The 19,273-nt window shown below is 38.8% G+C and overlaps 1 long non-coding RNA gene across 1 annotated transcript in view; it reads left to right on the forward strand.

Annotated features, from left to right (window-relative positions):
• Positions 1-18,314, forward strand: part of LOC148128772 (uncharacterized) — a 108,463-nt gene extending 90,149 nt beyond the window's left edge. Inside the window, exons 3-4 of the long non-coding RNA XR_015746143.1 lie at positions 17,903-17,964; positions 18,134-18,314. This is a non-coding gene — a long non-coding RNA (uncharacterized LOC148128772). The remainder of the gene's footprint in view (positions 1-17,902; positions 17,965-18,133) is intronic.
• Positions 18,315-19,273: the final 959 nt, after the last annotated feature.

The following is a 19,273-nucleotide window of genomic DNA, read 5'->3' on the forward strand; positions in this document are numbered from 1 at the left end:
ATTGCAGAAGATGAGATTGAGGCAGTTGTTTAGTCTAGTGTTGTTGGTTACTAGTTGTTCCAGTCCCAGATTTGTAATAGCATTGTAGAAGGTTGTGTGTATGATTTCAGTTGTACAATCATTTAGGGTCCAGTCAATATGAGGTAGATTGAAATCGCCAAGAAAGATAAAAGGGTATGGGCAGGATGCAGCCCATGTTAGTAATGTATTTAGCTTGTTTACATGTTCGATGTCATAATCAGGTGCTCTGTAACATAGTAAGAATCGAATTGTGATATTTAAGGATAGTTCACAGATGATGGTCTCAGGAAGAGCAAGCTCCTGGGTAACTTGGATATTTTTAGATGTAAGGACTTTTTATAGAAGATAGCAACACCACCTCCTCTACGAATTTCACGATCTGATCGGTAAACATGATAGTCTCTTACTGTGGTAATGGAGTCAGGGAGAGATGCATTGAGCCATGTTTCACAGACAAATATAATGTCGAATTTAGCCATATTTAGTAGGAGGAAAAATTCAGGTATTTTATTCACGAGGCTTCTTGCATTGAGTAGTTTGCATTTAAGGCCAGCAGTAGTTGGAATTGAGGTAGTTAGGGGCGTGCATGCCTAGTCTTGGGTGATGGTGGATCGGTTGAGGTAGGGTTGTGGTTGAGGGTTAAAGCTGAGTTGCGGGTTGTGTGACTTACTTTTGATACAGTCAGCATGGTAGTCAATGTACAGGTCCTTCTCTCCATTGTCTAGACGTTTTTTGAGTTCGGTGCGGAGTACACGGGAGCGGGCACGTTGCTGTATGGTTAGGTCAGGGTGACAACTTATTGCACATTTTGCAAGTCAACCATGCTATGTAGTTTTAAAGTTATTTTCGTTTCAGAAGTTTGATAGTCCATGGATAAAAACTGTTCTTCAGCCTGTTTGTGCAGCTGCCTATGCTTCTTTATCTCCTTCCCAATGGTAGGAGAGTAAAGAAGTGCTGACCAGGGTGTGAGTTGTCCCCAAGGATTTTCCTCACTCTTCTAAGGCATCGAGCCCTAAGGATGTCATCTAGTGGTATCGGGGGACAGCCCATGATGTTTTGTGCTGTGCTCACCATCCTCTGTAGTGTCTTTCTATCCATGGCTGTCAAGCCAGGATACCACACTGTAATGCAGTGAGTGAGTATGCTTTCTATTGTGGACTGGTAAAAGGAGGTCATCGGTTGTTGTTTCACTTTGTTTTTTTGCAAGACCCTGAGGAAGTGGAGTCTCTGTTGGGCCTTTCTGGCCACCTGGGTTGTATTGATTTTCCAGGTGAAATCTTCGCTGAGGTAGACTCCCAGGAATTTAAAGGAGGATTTTAATTTAATTTAAAATTAATTAAATTAATTTAAAGGGGCGTGCATAAGCGCACCAACGTGCCTACTGTCCCTGTCCTATTGTTTCTTTTATTTTTCTTATATGTATCCATGTATTCATAACTATGTTTATACTTATACCTATTATCTTGTGAGCAATTGACAAATAAAATAAAATAAATAAAAATAAATCCTTGAGGAAATTCTCTCCACACAGCCCCCCTTGATGTAAAGTGGGACAGGTTCCTCTCTCTTCTTTCAGAAGTCTAACATCATCTCCTTTGTCTTGCTGATGTACAGGTGTTGATGTACAGGTGTTTTTTAAGCACCATATGGATAATTTTTTAACCTCCTGCTTGTACACTGTTTCATCTCCATCTGCAATAAGACCCAGTATGGTGGTATCATCTGCGAACTTAATGATCACAGTGGATGGGTCAGAATGTACACAGTCATATGTGTACAGTGAGTACAGGTAGGGATTGAGTATACAGCCTTGTAGGGAGCCAGTACTAAGCTTCAGGGAAGTGGATATGACAGACCCAGCCCTTACTGTTGTAGCCGGTCCCTCAGAAAGTCTTGGATCTAATCACAGATGGAAGAGGGAAAATCCAAGTCAGTAAGTTTTTCGATAAGGATGTTCAGCAGGATAGTATTGAAGGCTGAGCATGAAAAGCATCATGACATAGTTTCTGAGTTTCTCCAGTTGCTCGCTACAGAATGTAAATCAGTATCTATGGCATTGTCTGTCGATTTATTCCCCCTGTAGGCAAACTGATGTTTGTCAAAGTCTGGTGGGAGGCATGTCCTAAGGTGTTAGAGAACCAATCTCTCAAAACATTTCATCACTACTGACATTAATGCAATAGGTCTGTAGTCATTAGGCAGTTAATTGCTGTTTTCTTGGGGACTGGGACAATAGTGGCTGCTTTCAGGCATGATAGAATACAGGCCATTTGCAGGAAAATGTTAAAGTGGCTGCTTTCAGGCATGATAGAATACAGGCCATTTGCAGGAAAATGTTAAAGATCCTTGTTAGGACCCCTGCTAATTGGCTGGCACAATTTTTAACCACTATCCCCAGCACCCCAGCTGGATCTGCAGCTTTTCTGGCTTTAACAGCCTTCAATACAACTCTTACTTGGTGTTCGTATAGGATGAGTAGCTGGGAATCAGAAAGCTGGTGGGCAGAGGCTACAGGGTCTGGTCTTTTCACCTCATAGCGGGTGAAGACCATGTTCAATTCCTCTATCAACAAGGCATCAGCATTGACCATGTTCCTTGTGTTGCCCTTATAGTTAGTTAGATGCTGCAGTCCCTAGCACACTTGCTTTGGGTGTTGTCTGCTAGATCAGCGGTCGCCAACTGGTGGGCTGTGGCCTACTGGTGGGCCGTGAGAAAATTTTGGTGGACCGCAGAGAAAGCTCACCCCCAGAGCACCCCCACAAAGCAATTAATCCAGGCTGCGCAGAAACACAAGGCCCGCGGGAACGCTCCCTGCCCACTCACTCCTTACCCGGTAAACTTGCCTGCTAAATTGCTATTTTTCCTTTTTCTGACCATCATCTGTTCTGCTGTGCTGGGAGATTTAGATTAACTAGGAAGCAGGAAATGGTTGGATTTCTTGCTTTCTAGCTAGTCTTTAGATCTTTGGCTCAGCACAGCCGAGCCTCCCTTAGGACTGACGGTTTGCTTGCAAGCAAATTCAGTGCATGCTCACAGCAAGCAAATTTGACCTAGTCGATAGCAGATAGATAGATCACTGAATGATTCTGTGAGCAACTCAATCTGCCTGCTTTGCCTGATTTGGGGTAAAAGTTGCTCTTTTTTTAAAATAAAAAATTCAATATTTACATGCATGGTGTATTGTGAGTTAATTTTGTGAGTTTGCTTGGAAGCAAATTTTATGTGACAGACTGAGCTAGCCAATGATAGATAGATCTCTAAATGAATCTGTGATTCTGTGAGCAACTCAATCTGCCTGCCTGCTTTGCCTGATTTTGGGTAAAAGTTGCTCTTTTTTATAAAAAAAATTCAATATTTATATAAATATTTAGAATATTTACATACAAGCCATGCTCAGCCAGTCACATGACCACCAAGCCACACCCACAAATTAGGCCATGCCCACAGAACTGGTTAGTGGTCCCTGGGATCTAAAATTATGAGTTTGGTGGTCCCTGAGGTCCAAAAGGTTGGCGACCCCTGTGCTAGATAGTTCTCCACATTGTTTGTGTTTTTGTTTTGCCATCTTAATGCCTCTTCTAAGGTTTGCCCTGGCCTCTCTATATATGTCACTGTCCCCTGCCTTAAAGGCAGAATCCCAGGCTCGCAGAAGCACTGTACCTCAGCAGTTTACAATTCCCTTAGACTCTGATGTACTTGTCCACTATTACACTGTCAGTGCACACTTTGATGTAAGAGAGTATTGCATCAGTATATTCATGCAGGTCTTGATGTTCAAATACACTCCACTCCATGGTTTCAAAACAGTCCTGCAGCTGACTGAGAGCACCCTCTGGCCAGGTTTTAACCATTTTCACGATTGGCTGAGTTCTTTTCCTGAGGGGGACATACTTTGGGCAAAACAGGAGTGAAAGATAGTCAGATGTATCCAGGTGGGGGGAAGGGGAAGGGGGATTGTTTTGTATGCCTGTTCAGGTTAAAGTACACATGGTCTAAAGTGTTCTTCCCTCTGGTGAAGAACTGCACATACTGCACAAACTTAGGGAGAACTGTCTTTAGACAGGCTTAACTGAAGTCCCCAGCCATGACAAGAGTGCCCTCTGGATAAGTTTGCTGCTGCCTGGACATGATGTCATATAGCTTAGAAAGCGCCATGCTGACATTGGCATTAAGTGGGATATAAACAGTTATAATAATTATCACAGTAATTTCTCTAGTCAGATAAAATGGCCTACATGTGACAGTTCCAAATCTGGGGAGCAATACATATAGACTACTCTGCTATAAACCAATCACTAAATATATAGATACAGAGTCCTCCTCCCTTGCTCTTACCAAAGTTGCCATTTCTATCAGAATGATAAGTGGCATGGCTTGTCAACCCCACTGCCACATTGGGTACAGATGGATGTAGTCAGGTCTCTGTGGCAATCATCACACAGCTTTCATGGAGAAGCCTGCTTGCTGCCATCTGCAGCTCTAATTCATCAATTTTGTGGATGAGAGATCTAGCTTTGCTAAAAAAAAACAAAAACGCTTGGCAACACTAGTCTGTGGGGTTCTTTTCAGAGCTGAGCTAACAGACCAGCTCTACAACTGTGCTTTTGTTTCCGCTCATTTCGCTTTTGTCGGTACCTCCCCGACCTGAAGACAATCCATGGAGATCCTGGAGGCCTCACCATGCAGTTCAATAGGTTGTGGGACAGCTGAAAATCACTAGTAATCCCCAGGGGTGGGATTCTACAGGTTCGCACCTATTCGCTAGAACCAGTTGTTAACATTCTAAGCAGTTCGGAGAACCGGTTGTTAGAAGAAATTACTGGCCTAATCCTGTAAGGAAGGCAGGAAGGAAACATTCTGGTGTTGCTTACAGAAATTGCCTCTCTGTTAACCCTTATTACGTTCTTGGCAGGACTAGACTTCCTATCTCAGGAACGTCTCTAGAGTTTTTTCCCCTCCTTTGCTGGTACTTTGCTTGTGTGGAGTGACCATTCAAAGTTACAATGGCACTGAAAAAAGTGACTTATGACCATTTTTCACACTTACGACTGTTGCAGCATTCCCACAGTCATGAGAGGCCAGGTGAGGAGATGCGTGCCTCGATGTGAGTGATGCTGAATTGGCCATGCCCAGCCAGTCACATGACCACCAAGCCACATCCACCAACTAAGCCATGCCCACAGAACAAGTTGTTAAAAAATTTGAATCCCACCCCTGGAAATCCCGGACTGACTTGTAATCCCGATGTTTAGCAGCTCTATGCGGGTGTAGGCAAATTTTGCCCCTTGTGCTACATAGTGCACACACATCCATACACACATTATTCCAAACATCACACACCAATACTGGGAGCTCAAGGCTATTGCATGTGAATGCACCGCCATCTTGGGGGGGAAATTTAGTACATAGATTTTCAATAGTTAATACAGGTAGTCCTTGACTTACAACAGATCATTTAGGCACCAAAGTTACAACAGCATTGAAAAAAGTGATCTATGATCATTTTTCACACTTATGACTGTTGCCCCATTTCTCATGGTCATGTGATTTATATTTGGATGCTTGATAATTGGTTCATATTTATGACAATTACAATGTTCCGGGGTCATGTCATCATCTTTTGTAATCTTCTTACAAGCAAAGTCAATGGGATAGCAAATTCACTTAACAACTGCAGTGATTCATTTAACAAATGTAGCAAGAAAAGTCATAAAATGTGGCAAAACTCACTTAACTAATTTCTCACTTAGCAACGTAAAGTCTGAGCTCAGTTGTCATAATTCAAGGACTACCTGTAATCTGAGTTTGATAGCCTGTGATTTCAGTCATAAGTCTAGTTTAGATAGATAGATTCCCTACAGCAGGAAATTCTTCTGGGAATAACTATACTTCTTCAAATAAACTTAATTTAGTTTGTTTACTATAATTTACAAGTATATCTACATTAGAAAAGAATGATTCTGGGGATTTTCTACTTGAATGCAGGAAAAAGCACAATTTGAAGCTCATAGCAACTGGACAACTGGATGTATCCAGGTAATGCTTCTTCAATTCTCTTTCATGAGCAGTTCACCAATAAAGCAACAGTTTTCATCTATCCTGAATAAATTATACATTTGGTGTGAGAAAAGCAGAGTTAATTCACTTAATTCTATGTCTTAAAACAGTTTTCAAATATGCAAAAGTGTTTTGGTTTCCACTTTCTGATTAAATGGCCAAATTTAAAATGCAATGGTGCATATCTGCCATGTCCCATATGCAAAGAGAGTAGACTGGGAATGGAGCTTGTGAGTCAGGCCAATGGCTCATTGTGTGTGTTAAAATCATGTGGGAGTAAAAATAAGGCAATTTTCCCAGGAACAGCGAGTTTCCACATGTAGCTGTATAATATAGGATATACTTTTTCTCTGAGTCGATTACACTGTTCTTTGGCTCATTTTGCTTTTCTCAAGTGGGAAATTCTCTGGGAATTTGGATTGGCCTTCTCTCTTCTGGACCTCTAAACCTGATCTTGCAGTTTTTGTTCCAACAGACTTCTGCATTGTCGTATATGGTTTTGTCCACAGATAAGATTGAAGGAGGAGGAGGAGGACAGATTAATTAAAATTTAATTTTAAATCTTTTTTCAAAAATTAATATAGTTCTGTTAAATGGAAATTTGGACTTTGTAAACCCAGGGATGGAAACTCTGAGTATAATGGAAGAAACATTTATAAATTTCAAAATAAATGTGAGCAAATCTATTATTTGTATACATTTCTTTAGACAAGCATGACTTAAAAGTGTATACTTTGTGAATACTTTGGCGTTGTCTATATTGGCTAAGAATTCTGGAAATTGTAGTCACAAAAACACTGGAAATTTGCTTCATACAAATATACTCAAGGTTACCAGGGAAATAAAGTTATTTAAAACATAAGGCTATAGATAGGCATAATGTCCTATATGTAAAGGACACAAAATATGTAAGACTCTTAGGCATTGTCCAAATATCATTCTTACATCTGGAATTTGTACTAGTCCTAAACTGAATGCAACAACACTTCTTGCTACTTTTATTGAGAAATTATATTTCATCCAACATTAGGAAAGTTAGAGGAATTTTGAATTTCAGTGTGAACTTATCTTTTGGAACAATATGTAAATGACATTGTTATTGGTTTTTGTAGTTTCCAGATATTCAAATAGTTATCAACTGAGAGAAGAATTGGGCGCTATCTAACAAAATGAAATGCAATGGTGAAAAAAGTAAAGTTCTACATTTAGGTAAGAAAAACAAAATACACAGGTACAGCATATGTGTCCCTTGTTCAATAGTAGTAACTGTGTGAGAAGGATCTTGGATTCCTAGTGGACAATCACTTAAATATGAGCCAGCAGATTGCTGCAGCTGCCAAAAAAGCCAACACAGTTCTAGACTGCATAAACAGAGGAATAGAATCAAGATCACGTGAAGTGTTAATACCACTTTATAATGCCTTAGTAAGGCCACTTGGAATGCTGCATCCAGTTTTGATCACCACGATGTAAAAATGATGTTGAGATTCTAAAAAGAGTGCAGAGAAGAGCAACGAATATGATTAAGGGACTGGAGGCTAAAATAAATGAAGAACGGTTGCAGGAACTGGGTATGTCTAGTCTGATGAAAAGAAGGACTAGAGGTGACATGATAGCAGTGTTCCAATATCTCAGGGGCTGCCACAAAGAAGAGAGAGTCAAGCTATTCCCCAAAGCACCTGAGGGCAGGACAAGAAACAATGAGTAGAAATTAATCAAGGAGAGAAGCAACTTAGAACTAAGGAGACATTTCCTGAGAGTTAGAACAATTAATCAGTGGAATAACTTGCCTCCAGAGGTTGTAAATGCTCCAACACTGGATGTTTTTAAGAAGAGATTGGATAACCATTTGTCTGAAGTGGTGTATGGTTTCCTGCCTAAGCAGGGGGTTGGACTAGAAGACCTCCAAGGTCCTTTCTAACTCTGTTATTCTGTTCTATTCTATTCTAAGTAAGGAAGCCAATTGAAATAGTTAGCAGTGGGCAGCAGAGCCAAAAAAGCTAATGCAATCCTATTGCAGCTCAACTGCAAGTTGAGCCGCTTGACTATACCACCCTGCTGCTTGTGCGAGTCAAGCACATGGATGTATATCAGCCCATGCCCTGGTTGTGAATAGGCCATGGCCTGATAGTGGGCTGCATCCCAGGGGTTGGGGAACCCTGGTCTCTTGCTTGAGCAGAGGGTTGCACTACAACACAAAACTGAAAATCACCAAACCAGTAGTTACACCAGTTGAATCCCACTCGTGAATGAATCTCACCTAAGTATGGAAAACTTCCTGAGAAAATAGAGAAGCAGGCCACTGGTTTGTTTGGACTACCTCACACTCTCTACTTTCCCAAAAAGATACAGCAAAATTGAAGTTGCAGAGAAAGAGAAGTAAGTATTTGAAATGTGCCGCAGGAAGCAATTTCACCAGTTATTTTGTCATGAATTCATGATTTGCAATTGGCCACGCCTACCATGTCAGCCATTTGGAGACATCCTACTGTTCTCTTGGCCTCAAATGAAGTGTAGGCTCCTTTGATACCATCTCATTTCTAATCATAAAGGCTCCACCTATTACTCACCTTGGATTCATCCACTTCCCATTTATCACTGAATAAGATAACTTTTACTTGCAAAAGATAGTTCAGCGAACATTTCTTTTAGCTACCAGTAGGCATTGAAAAAGTAGACCAGACATTTCCTTGGATCATGCAATATTCTTGACATCCGTATTCTTCTAACTTTCTATATGCTTGAACTATACTTCGAATAAGCTCTCAGCTTGATTCTTTCTTCTTGGTCCTTGTAGTTATTTCTCTCTTGTCAATTAGCTGGACAGAAAGGACCTTTTCTTTAAAAAGAAAGAAAAGGTACGAAATGGCTACAACTAGGTCTTTGGCAGGGGGTCCTTTAATTGGGGTAGATAAGCTGCCTGCTGCAGTTCTGCATTAATAAAAGGTGCCGTAACTGCTTTGTGAAAAGTGGCTTATCAGATGCAGCTTTCTCAGGGCGAGATAAATAAATATAGTAGATGTCATTCGCCTGTCACTGTTTAAGGTTCTTCTTTTGGCAGAAATGGAAAAAGGGTTTTTAATTATAATAACCAGATATGATTTTGAATCAAGACGGTTATCTGGATTTTGTTTATGTAAGCAAATCCACACATTCAGCCAATCTCTAGCTTGTTTGAATACCAATTATTCTGGTCCTCTGACAATTTAAGCCATTTTGCAGATGACGCTGTTGATATACTGATATGTACAAGGGGAAGGATTCAGATTGACACCTACTGTTTCTTTCTGTCTTCTATTCACATTTAGTCCACTCATCTCCTCAAGCATCATGCTTTTTACTCTGATTCAGGCTTAAAATAAAAGCTTGCCGCAGACTATTTAAATGATCTTTCTGTTTACCTGAATATTTATTGGTCTTACTCTGGCTTTATTGCATACATTTAAAAATTGGATATTTTGGGGGGTGGATCACTCCTAGAATTCCCTAACCAGCTTGGAAATTTGGGAGTTGAAGGGCTCCTGTCTTAAAGTTACCAAAATTGAGAAGCACTGTATATGGGCATGTGTTTGTATAAATAAACTACTTGTGGCCTGTTGGTACTTTCTTATAAATCACCTAGAGAAGTTGGGAATAAACACTATAACATGGATAGTAAGAAGCAAGCAAACAAACAAATTATGTACCATAAGCTCACATAATGGCGCAAATTTATTTCTCTATGCTACCCACTATGTGCAATTGCATTTGGAAAAAAAAAAACAGTTGCTATGTATTTGAATTGCAAATACATAAATACACCCATTTTGGTAGCCAGAATATTTGTTGGAGAATATGTAAACAAAAGCAATCTCTGTGAAATTTCACGTATCTGACTCTGACTATATCTGTAGCTTGTGAAAGATGTCAGCCTTGTTAGAAGTCATGAATGTGATCAAATGGGAATGACAAAGAATATAGCTGTGAGTATTCTCTCACTCATTTAACAGATCCACATGCCGTATCCTCTCTAAGGTGCTTCTGGTAGATAGGAATTCTCAGATTAGAAAGAAATCAGTGAATTTGCTACATGTTTTGACAGTGCAGGTAGAGCTCAACCTACAACCAGTCATTTGGTGACTGTTCAAAGTTACAATGACACTGAAAAAACATACAACCGCTTATGACCATCATAGCCATATGATCAAAGTTTGAGCACTTGGTAATGAGCATGTATTTATGATGGTTGCAGTGTCCCAGGGTTATAGTTTGGGTTTCAGGATAGTTTGGTCCAACCTTTTGTGACCTTCTCAGCTGACTTCTGACAAGCAAAGTCAGAGGAAAGCTGTATTTGTTTAACAGCTGCATGATTCACTTATCAGCTCCAATGATTCACTTAACAATCACAGCAAAACAGGTTGTAAAACTGGGCACAACTCATTTAGAAACCATATTGCTTAGCAAAGGAAATTATGGTCCCATTTATGGTTGAAAATCAAGGGGATCACAAACCTTTCAGACCTCAAGGACCACTAAATTCATAGTTTGAGGACCCCTGATTTAGTGCAATTTAAAAAATGCAAATAAGTTTTCTGCGGACCACCAAAATTTTCTCATGGGCCACCAGTGGTCCACGGACCACCAGTTGGTGACCACTGATCTATACTTCAAGAAGACTAATTTATTTATTGTAATAGATACACGAGTTGAGCATTTTTCTTTTCACTGGATAGGAATGATTAGACAAAAAACCCCAGCCTAATATTGTTTATAAAGAAAGTTTCTTTCTGCTAGCACATGTGTGTCAACATACTTTTTTTTTAACACAATCAGAATAGTTTGATCCAACTAAGAAGCAAAAGAGCTCTAGATGAATAGCTGAGGTCCTCATGCTTATTTTCTCCACCATTTTGAAATTAGGAATTTATAATGGAAACAGCAGGATAAATCCCAGCCTGGCACAATTTCTATCCCCAGCAATCACAAGTTTTTTATTCCTGTGAGAAGTCCTGCTGCCTCCATTTTCAGAGGAACGCAGCAAGAAACAGGACAGCATGAAGTGTAGGGGGTTAAAGAGCATGCATTCAGTTGAGGCGGTGAGCAATTCTTCCAGTAAGAAGGTTGCCCCAATAGAAAGCACAGAACAGTCATTTCCAAAAGGCAAAATAATGAGAAAGCAAAAAAAAAAAAAGCTCTCTGGAATTTTAGATTTCTCTGTGAAATGGTTTGTAATTATCAACAGAGACCAGAGCTTTTCATTACCATGGTAGGAAATTGGAGAGTTTCATCTTTGTCTTTGTACATGAGCATTGTTGTTTTTTTTAAATAAAGGGCATTCCAGCTTAAGTCTGGAGAATGAGAATAGAGAAAATACTGAGATCCTTTAAAAAGCAGTGCCTTCTTCACATTTATTAGTCTTCGTAATGTTACATTTACAAATCCCACTATTACTAATCATGATTCTATATATTAAGCAATACTGCAGCCTTAACAGTGAAAGCAGGAGGGAATGTTAAGGTCAAATATTTGTTCTGTTGAGGCTGTTGCCCAATTGAAATGGGATTACATTTAACATTTCCCCATGATTTAATCGCTAACTAGTTAAGTGTAATTCCAGAAAGATTTGAATCCAAATAAATAATTGAGAAACAAAATGAAGGTATTACATTCAGTTGCCTTGATCAACCTTGAGCTCAAGACTATAAAACATATTTATAAAAGGAGACAAAATAACAGAAAACATCCCAGTGAAGAAATTATTGAGCATCAATTGAAAAGGGAAAACTGGAGAAAATTGACTTGGACCCATGGCAATATCACAGACAAATATATTATGAGGGGTGACAAAACTTAAATTATGTGATCCTTGGTACTCTTTGAACTTGGTTGTTTTCTGGCAGATGTTTCATTACCCAACTTGGTAACATCTTCATATTAGAGTTTGTTGAACACTGGCAGGGTAAGCTACTTCATATAAACAGAGAGCAAACTCCACTCTCTTCTAGCAATGATGATATTACCTGGTTGGGTAATGAAATGTCTGCAAGAAAACAACCATATCAAGGACTCCATAGTTCAGTCCTGAGCTACAAATATTCTCTTCTAAAGCTATGAATGATTCTGTTTCTAGGTCTACTTATCTATCTGTAGACATGTCACAACACTATCTTCATTGTAGAATTACACCAGCAGCTGTGGGACACTCTGATCACTGTGTAATTCACCTTGTACCTGCCTACAGACAAAGACTTAAAACCATGAAACCAACAATTAAATCAGTGAGGACTTGGACTGATGAAGCAAAGCTGAAGCTTCAGGCTTGCCTTGATTGCACTGATTGAAATGTTTTTGAAGATACCTCTGAAGATCTACAGTATCACAGATACTGTAACATCATATGTCAGCTTCTGTGAAGACTTATGTATACCAACAAGGAACCTGCAAATGTATTGTAATAATAAACCTTGGTTCACAGCTAAACTTAAGCAGCCACATTGTTCCAAAGAGGAAGCCTACAGAAAAGGTGACAGAATGTTATACAATCAGGCCAGAAATGTATTAACAAAAGAATAGCAAAAAGAAGCTATTCTGAAAAGTTAAGGAATCGGTTCTCAACAAATGAAAACCAGACTTGAAATTGTAGACCTAAAAAACCTAGAACTACTCCACCTTCAGTCCGATCTAAGTATAGTATATAAAATCATACATTGCAATGTCCTACCTGTTAATGAATACTTCAGCTTCAACCATAACAATACAAGAGCAAACAATAGATAGAAACTCAAGGTTAATCGCACCAAACTTGATTGCAGGAAATACGACTTCAGTAACAGAGTGGTCAATGTCTGGAATACTCTACCTGACTCTGTGGTTTCTTCCCCAAACCCAAAAACTTTAAGCTTAGACTGTCTACTATTGACCTCACCCCTTTCCTAAGAAGTCTGTAGGGGTGTGCATAAGCGCACCAATGTGCCTACCGTTCCTGTCCTATTGTTTCTTTTATTTTTTATTTTTCTTATATGTATCCATGTATTCATAACTTATATGTATCCATGTATTCATTACTTATACCTATTATCTTGTAAGCAATTGACAAACCAAATAAACAAACAAATAATAAATAAATAAATAAATAAATAAATAAACAAACAAACTCTTAAAAACATCACTGGCTACAGCAAACCTCCTTCCCAGGCAGAAGGAAATTAATTAATTAACAACTAGCAGATGACCTGAATGTGTTTTACTGCAGGTTTGAAAGCAAGCTACAGCCACCTATCTCCACAACCCCCATCTCAAACACCAACAACAGCCAAGCCTCCTACAACTGGTTCACAACCTCTGGTGATCACAGAAAAAGAAGTGCAAGATCAATTTCATAGACAAAAGCCAGGAAAAGCACCAGGGCCAGACAAAATAACTCCTTCTTGCTTAAAAGTCTGTGCTAACCAATTGGCCCCCATCTTCACCCAAATCTTCAATAAATCACTAGAGATGTGCTATGTTCCTTCTTGCTTCAAATGCTCTACTATCATCCCAGAGCCAAAGAATCCCTCCATCAGGGAACTGAATGACTACAGACCAGTTGCTCTAACATCTGTAGTTATAAAACCTTTGAAAGGCTAGTGCTGTCTCACCTGAAAACCATCACGGATGTTAGATCCCATGTAGTTTGCATACTGAGCAAATAGATCAACAAATGATGCTGTTGATATAGCTCTGCACTACATCCTACATCCTCTTTGTAGACTTCTGTTCAACATTCAATACCAGACATTGTCCTAACTAAACTAAACCAGCTAGCGGTACCTGGACACACTTGGAAGTGGATTATAAGCTTCCTAACAGACAGGAAGCAGCAGGTGAAGCTAGGTAGAATCACATCTGATACCTGTACAATTAGCATAGGGCCCTCCCAAGTCTGTGTGCTTTCTCTACTTCTCTTACCCCTATATTCCAATTACTGCATCTCAAATGATCATCCATTAAAATGCTGGTGTTTGCAGATGATACGACAGTGATTGGTCTCATTCGAGACAACAATGAATACACATACAGACAGGAGTTGTACAACTTGCCTCATGGTATAACTGGAACAATCTGGAACTGAACACATTCAAAACCATAGAAATGGTGGTAGATTTTAGGAGAAACACTCCCATACTACCATCTCTTACAATACTAGACAACACAGTATCAACAGTAGAGACCTTCAAATTTCTAGGTTCTATCATATCATAAGACCTAAAATGGACACCTAACATCTAAAACATCATCAAAAAAGCATAACAAAGAATGTTCTTTCTAGATCAACTCCGAAAGCTCAAATTGCCTAAGGAGCTGCTGATAGAGTTCTTCAGAGGAATTATTAAGTCTGTCATCTACACCTCTATAATGTCTGGTTTGGTTCTGCAACCCAACAAGATAGACACAGACTTCAGAGAGTAATTAGGACTGCAGAAAAAACAATTACTACCAACCTTCCTTCAATACTGCACAAGTCAAAAAGAAAATATTTACACACCCCTCACATTCTGGACCCTAACTGTTTCAACTCCTGTCCTCAAAACAATGCTTTAGAGCACTGCATACCAGAACCACTAGACACAAGGAGTTTTTCCCGAATGCCATCACTCTGCTAAACAAATAATTCCTGCAACGCTGTCCAACTATTTGCAAAGTCTACATTACTATTACTATTAATCTTCTCATCACTCCTTATCACCCATCCCCTCCCACTTGTGACTGTAAGACTGCAACCTTGTTGCTTGTATCCTAAAGTTTTTTATTGACTGCTTCCTAGTATGATTTGATTGCTTATTGTGCTTATTGTACCCTATTGACTATTATTAAGTGTTGTACCTTATAATTCTTGACTCTTGACAAATGAATCTTTTCTTTTATGTATACTGAGAGTATTTGCACCAAGGCAAATTCCTTGTGTGTCCAATCACATTTGGCCAATAAAGAATTCTATTTCTATTCTATTATGGGATTTTCCTGGAGCCAAAAGTTATGGCCATTGAAGGTTATGCTTGGACAACACTTCAGAGTAGTGTAGTCCAAGTCAAAAATAAAATTTGATTTAATTTATGACTATGTTTAAATTCAAAGTATCCTTTCAAATTACAATTACTTATCTTCATTTAATGTCTTTGGGATCATGCAGCTGAAGCCGTCATCTTTACTTTTTTAACCCTCTTCCTAGAAACCCTGTGGTTTTTTTTAATAGTGTCTCCTTTCTCCTGTAAGCTCAGATCATATATATTCCTGCAAGGATAGCTAGGTGCCTGAGACAAGTGTTATGTTTAATTTCTCTCCCTCTTACTTCTCCAGCTATTCTTCATCAACCATTCTTTTCAGCACAAGATCATAGATAAATATATCATGTCCAATGGGTCTTTATAATATCTGCAGTGTTACTTGCTGTTCTTATTTATCCAGATGATCTGTAAACAGTAAGAACAACTATAGGTTCATTGTTCATTTTGTGAACTTAATTACCATTCATTCATAAACATCCATGCTGATATGCTCCAACCCAATTCAAAGTCTATTGGTCCAGTTGAATTTGAGTTTTAGAAAAATCCATCATATAGAAGGTTTTGTTCCAAAAGATTGTAATTTTTATCCATTTTTATAATTTCCACCAAAGCTTGACAAGTTGCATCTTAGGACTCTTTTCTGGTACTTTTCCCTTGAGTGTCATTGCTGCATCAAGAACATCTCCTTTTTAAAGGACCATTTTATTTATTTTTATTTATTTATTTATTTGATTTGCCAATTGTTTACAAGATAGTAAGTATAAGTGTATACATAGTTGTGAATACATGAAATGGGTACATATAAGAAAAATAAAAGAATAAGAGAAACAATAGGACAGGGACGGTAGGCACGTTGGTGCGCTTATGCACGCCCCCTACAGACCTCTTAGGAAAGGGGTGAGGTCAATAGTAGACAGTCTAAGGTTAAAGTTTTTGGGGTTTGGGGAAGAGACTACAGAGTCGGGTAGAGTATTCCAGACATTGACCACTCTATTGCTGAAGTCGTATTTCCTGCAATCAAGTTTGGTGCGGTTTACTTTGAGTTTGTATCTATTGTGTGCTCTTGTGTTGTTATGGTTGAAGCTGAAGTATTCATTGACAGGTAGGACATTGCAATGTATGATTTTATATACCATGCTTAAGTCAGACCGAAGACGGCGTAATTCAAGGTTTTCTAGTTCTAGAATTTCAAGTCTGATGGCATAAGGTATTCTACAATGAGTAGAGGAGTGGAGAACTCTTCTTGTGAAATATTTCTGGACTTTCTCAATTGTGCTAATATCAGATACATAATGAGGGTTCCAGACTGATGAACTGTATTCGAGTATTGGTCTAGCAAATGTTTTGTATGCTCTGGTTAGTAGTGTGATATTACCAGAGAAAAACTACGTAGGATTAGGTTAACAACTCTTAATGCCTTTTGGCTATGTAGTTGCAGTGGGCTCTAGCACTTAGATCATTAGAGGTGAGTATTCCAAGGTCCTTTACAGAGCTTGGGTCATCAACAAGATCTTGACTATTCAGCTTGTATTTTATTTTCTGATTTTTTTTGCCAATATGTAAGACAGAGCATTTATTTGTTGAGATTTGAAGTTGCCATTTGTTTGACCATTCAGATACATAGTCAAGATCTTTTTGTAGGGTAGCAGTATTGTCTGTGGTATTGAACAGCTTTACATCATCAGCGAAGAGAACGCAATTGCTCTTAATATGATCACAGAGGTCGTTTATGTAGAGTATGAAGAGAGTTGGTCCTAGAACACTGCCCTGGGGGACACCACTATTGACAGGTACTGGATTTGATAGGACGCTCCCGATTTTGACCATTTTGAAAACTACTTTTTTATTATATCTTCTTAGAAATCCTCATTCTGATACTTTCCAGTATGCTACATAAAATAGATAGATACTGAATTTTTACAAATCAACATATGATAACTACTTTGTATTACAGGAAACAAAATTGTGACTCCTCCTTTTTCAAGCATAGAGTGCAAGGCATTATGATACGTATGTAAATAAGTTAGGGTTGTCATGTGGTAGAAAAAATGCCAACATCAGATATTTGTCTACAATAGTAAGACAAAGGGATAAGGAATGAATCAATCTATTGTCATGAGAAAAAGATTAACTGATGCCACATGTGACATATGGAGCTGGCAACAGACACTTCTAAGATAGATAGCCTGAATTAGTTGTACTTCCCTCAGGGGTGTTTGTGAGAGTAATTCAGTAAAATGTTGATATGTAATATATGCTACTAGGACTGCATGACATTATGGTGAATCATTAATAACTGATGGGTGGGATAAATTAAGATAAAGGTGAGGTCAACTTGATACCCTAGGAATGAAATAGCTATAGTTTAGGTATTCCAAGTTTATAACTGTGTTTCCACATGCAGAAGTTTAGATGTATCTATAACAAGCCAAATCAAATTAATTTGACAAGTTGTACTTTTCTAAGGATTGGGAAAACTGCAGTTAAATTTGCCACATCTTGGCAGTTAAATTCAAGTTGTGTATTCTCCAAAAACAGTACAACTTAAGAATATATATTTGAGCAATTAACATAAGATTCAGGATGTATGATAGCCAGTGAATGACTATGCCAGTTGGTACATTTGTGTAGGAGTGCACCATAGGTTAATACATACTGGAATTTCTTCACCCATTTCCCTCCTAAGTATTCTAACTAAACCATAGTTTTTCTCCCATAGAAAAATTAGCAGTTCCCTTATGGCTAATGCCATCAACTCTATCTGCAATCTTCACGGATTCCCTATCTTTGTTTCCAAACAGGATGAAAATTTCTGCCCATCGACTGAACATTATCATGATGCCATTAGACCTGTCCACCAGTGGTGAGATTCAAACATTTTTACTACCTGTCCTGTAGGCATTGCTTGGTGGGCATGGTGTGGCTTGGTGGGAGTAGCAAGGGTACTGCAAAATCTGCATTCCCTCCCCACTCCTGGGGGAAGGTTACTGCAAAATCCCATTCCCTCCCCACCCCACTAACCTGCTTTCCAGCTCGGTTCTGCTGTGCAGGGCAACAAAAGAAGATCCACCGGATCAGCTGGGACTCGGGAGTCAGAGAATAGATGGGGGAAGGGACAGTCAGAGGTGGTACTTGCCGGTTCCCCAAACTACTCAAAATTTCTGCTACCGGTTCTCCAGAACTGGTCAGAATCTGCTGAATACCACATTTGCTGCCCACCCTAGCAGCTACCTGGTGTCAATAAAATGAATTAAAAACAAATAATTTGACTGATACAGTCTATCACTTGGCTTCATTTCTTATTATACTGTCACTTGGCAAAGTAATTCTCTCTCTCTCTCTCTCTCTCTCTGTGTGTGTGTGTGTGTGTGTGTGTGTGTGTGTGTGTGTGTTTGTGTGTGAAATGTTAAACCTTTATTGTTTCAATATTATTCCCATTATCTATATTGTAACAAAGGCTAAACTGAGCATCTGAAAGGGGCAGAATGAAGCAAGGGAAAAGGAATCTGTAGGTCACAAGTAGAAAGGCAGGGAATAGATTCTCATCCCTAAATAATTTCATGCATCACAGATTATATAGTATTCATTGGCTTTATGTAGTTATTTTGGACTGTTGAGCAAAAAAAATATTATTGACAGGGAATTTCTTTTCTTATCTGTTTTTGCAAAGTAATGGCTTTTCACATTTCCCTTCATCTTGGGCCTGCAATACATGAAGGGCAAGAAAGTCCTAGCTGGGATTGGCTTCATAATCAGTGCAATGATGGGTATAAATAGCAAGAGCCACAAACAGGAATTTTGTACTTTAGAAGCAAAATGACAGTGACTTTCTTCACATGCTTATCGTTATTTAGTTGTATCATACTGCTGCATGCCCTGAAAAAAAAAATAACATAAGCAACATTTCGGACGGTAGCAGTGGCGTGTGAATTAATGCAATTGGACAATGTTAGAGAGGATGTACAGGGGAAGGATTTTTAAAAATCACCAAGAAAAGCCAATAATAATTCTGAAGAGAGTTAAGCTTCAGACAAAGAGATGTTAATTGTTATTTTTTTCTAAGCAGGACCTTTTTGTGAATGGAAACCTATAAGGGTTATGAATTGCATTGTTGAGGACAACAGTACTATATATAGACAGCCAATTCTCCCTTTTAAGCAAAAGAGGATACA

Source organism: Notechis scutatus, chromosome Z, assembly GCF_049901735.1.
Source record: "Notechis scutatus isolate UNSWTSFEM ecotype Mainland chromosome Z, rNotScu1.2, whole genome shotgun sequence".
Lineage (NCBI taxonomy): Eukaryota > Metazoa > Chordata > Lepidosauria > Squamata > Elapidae > Notechis > Notechis scutatus.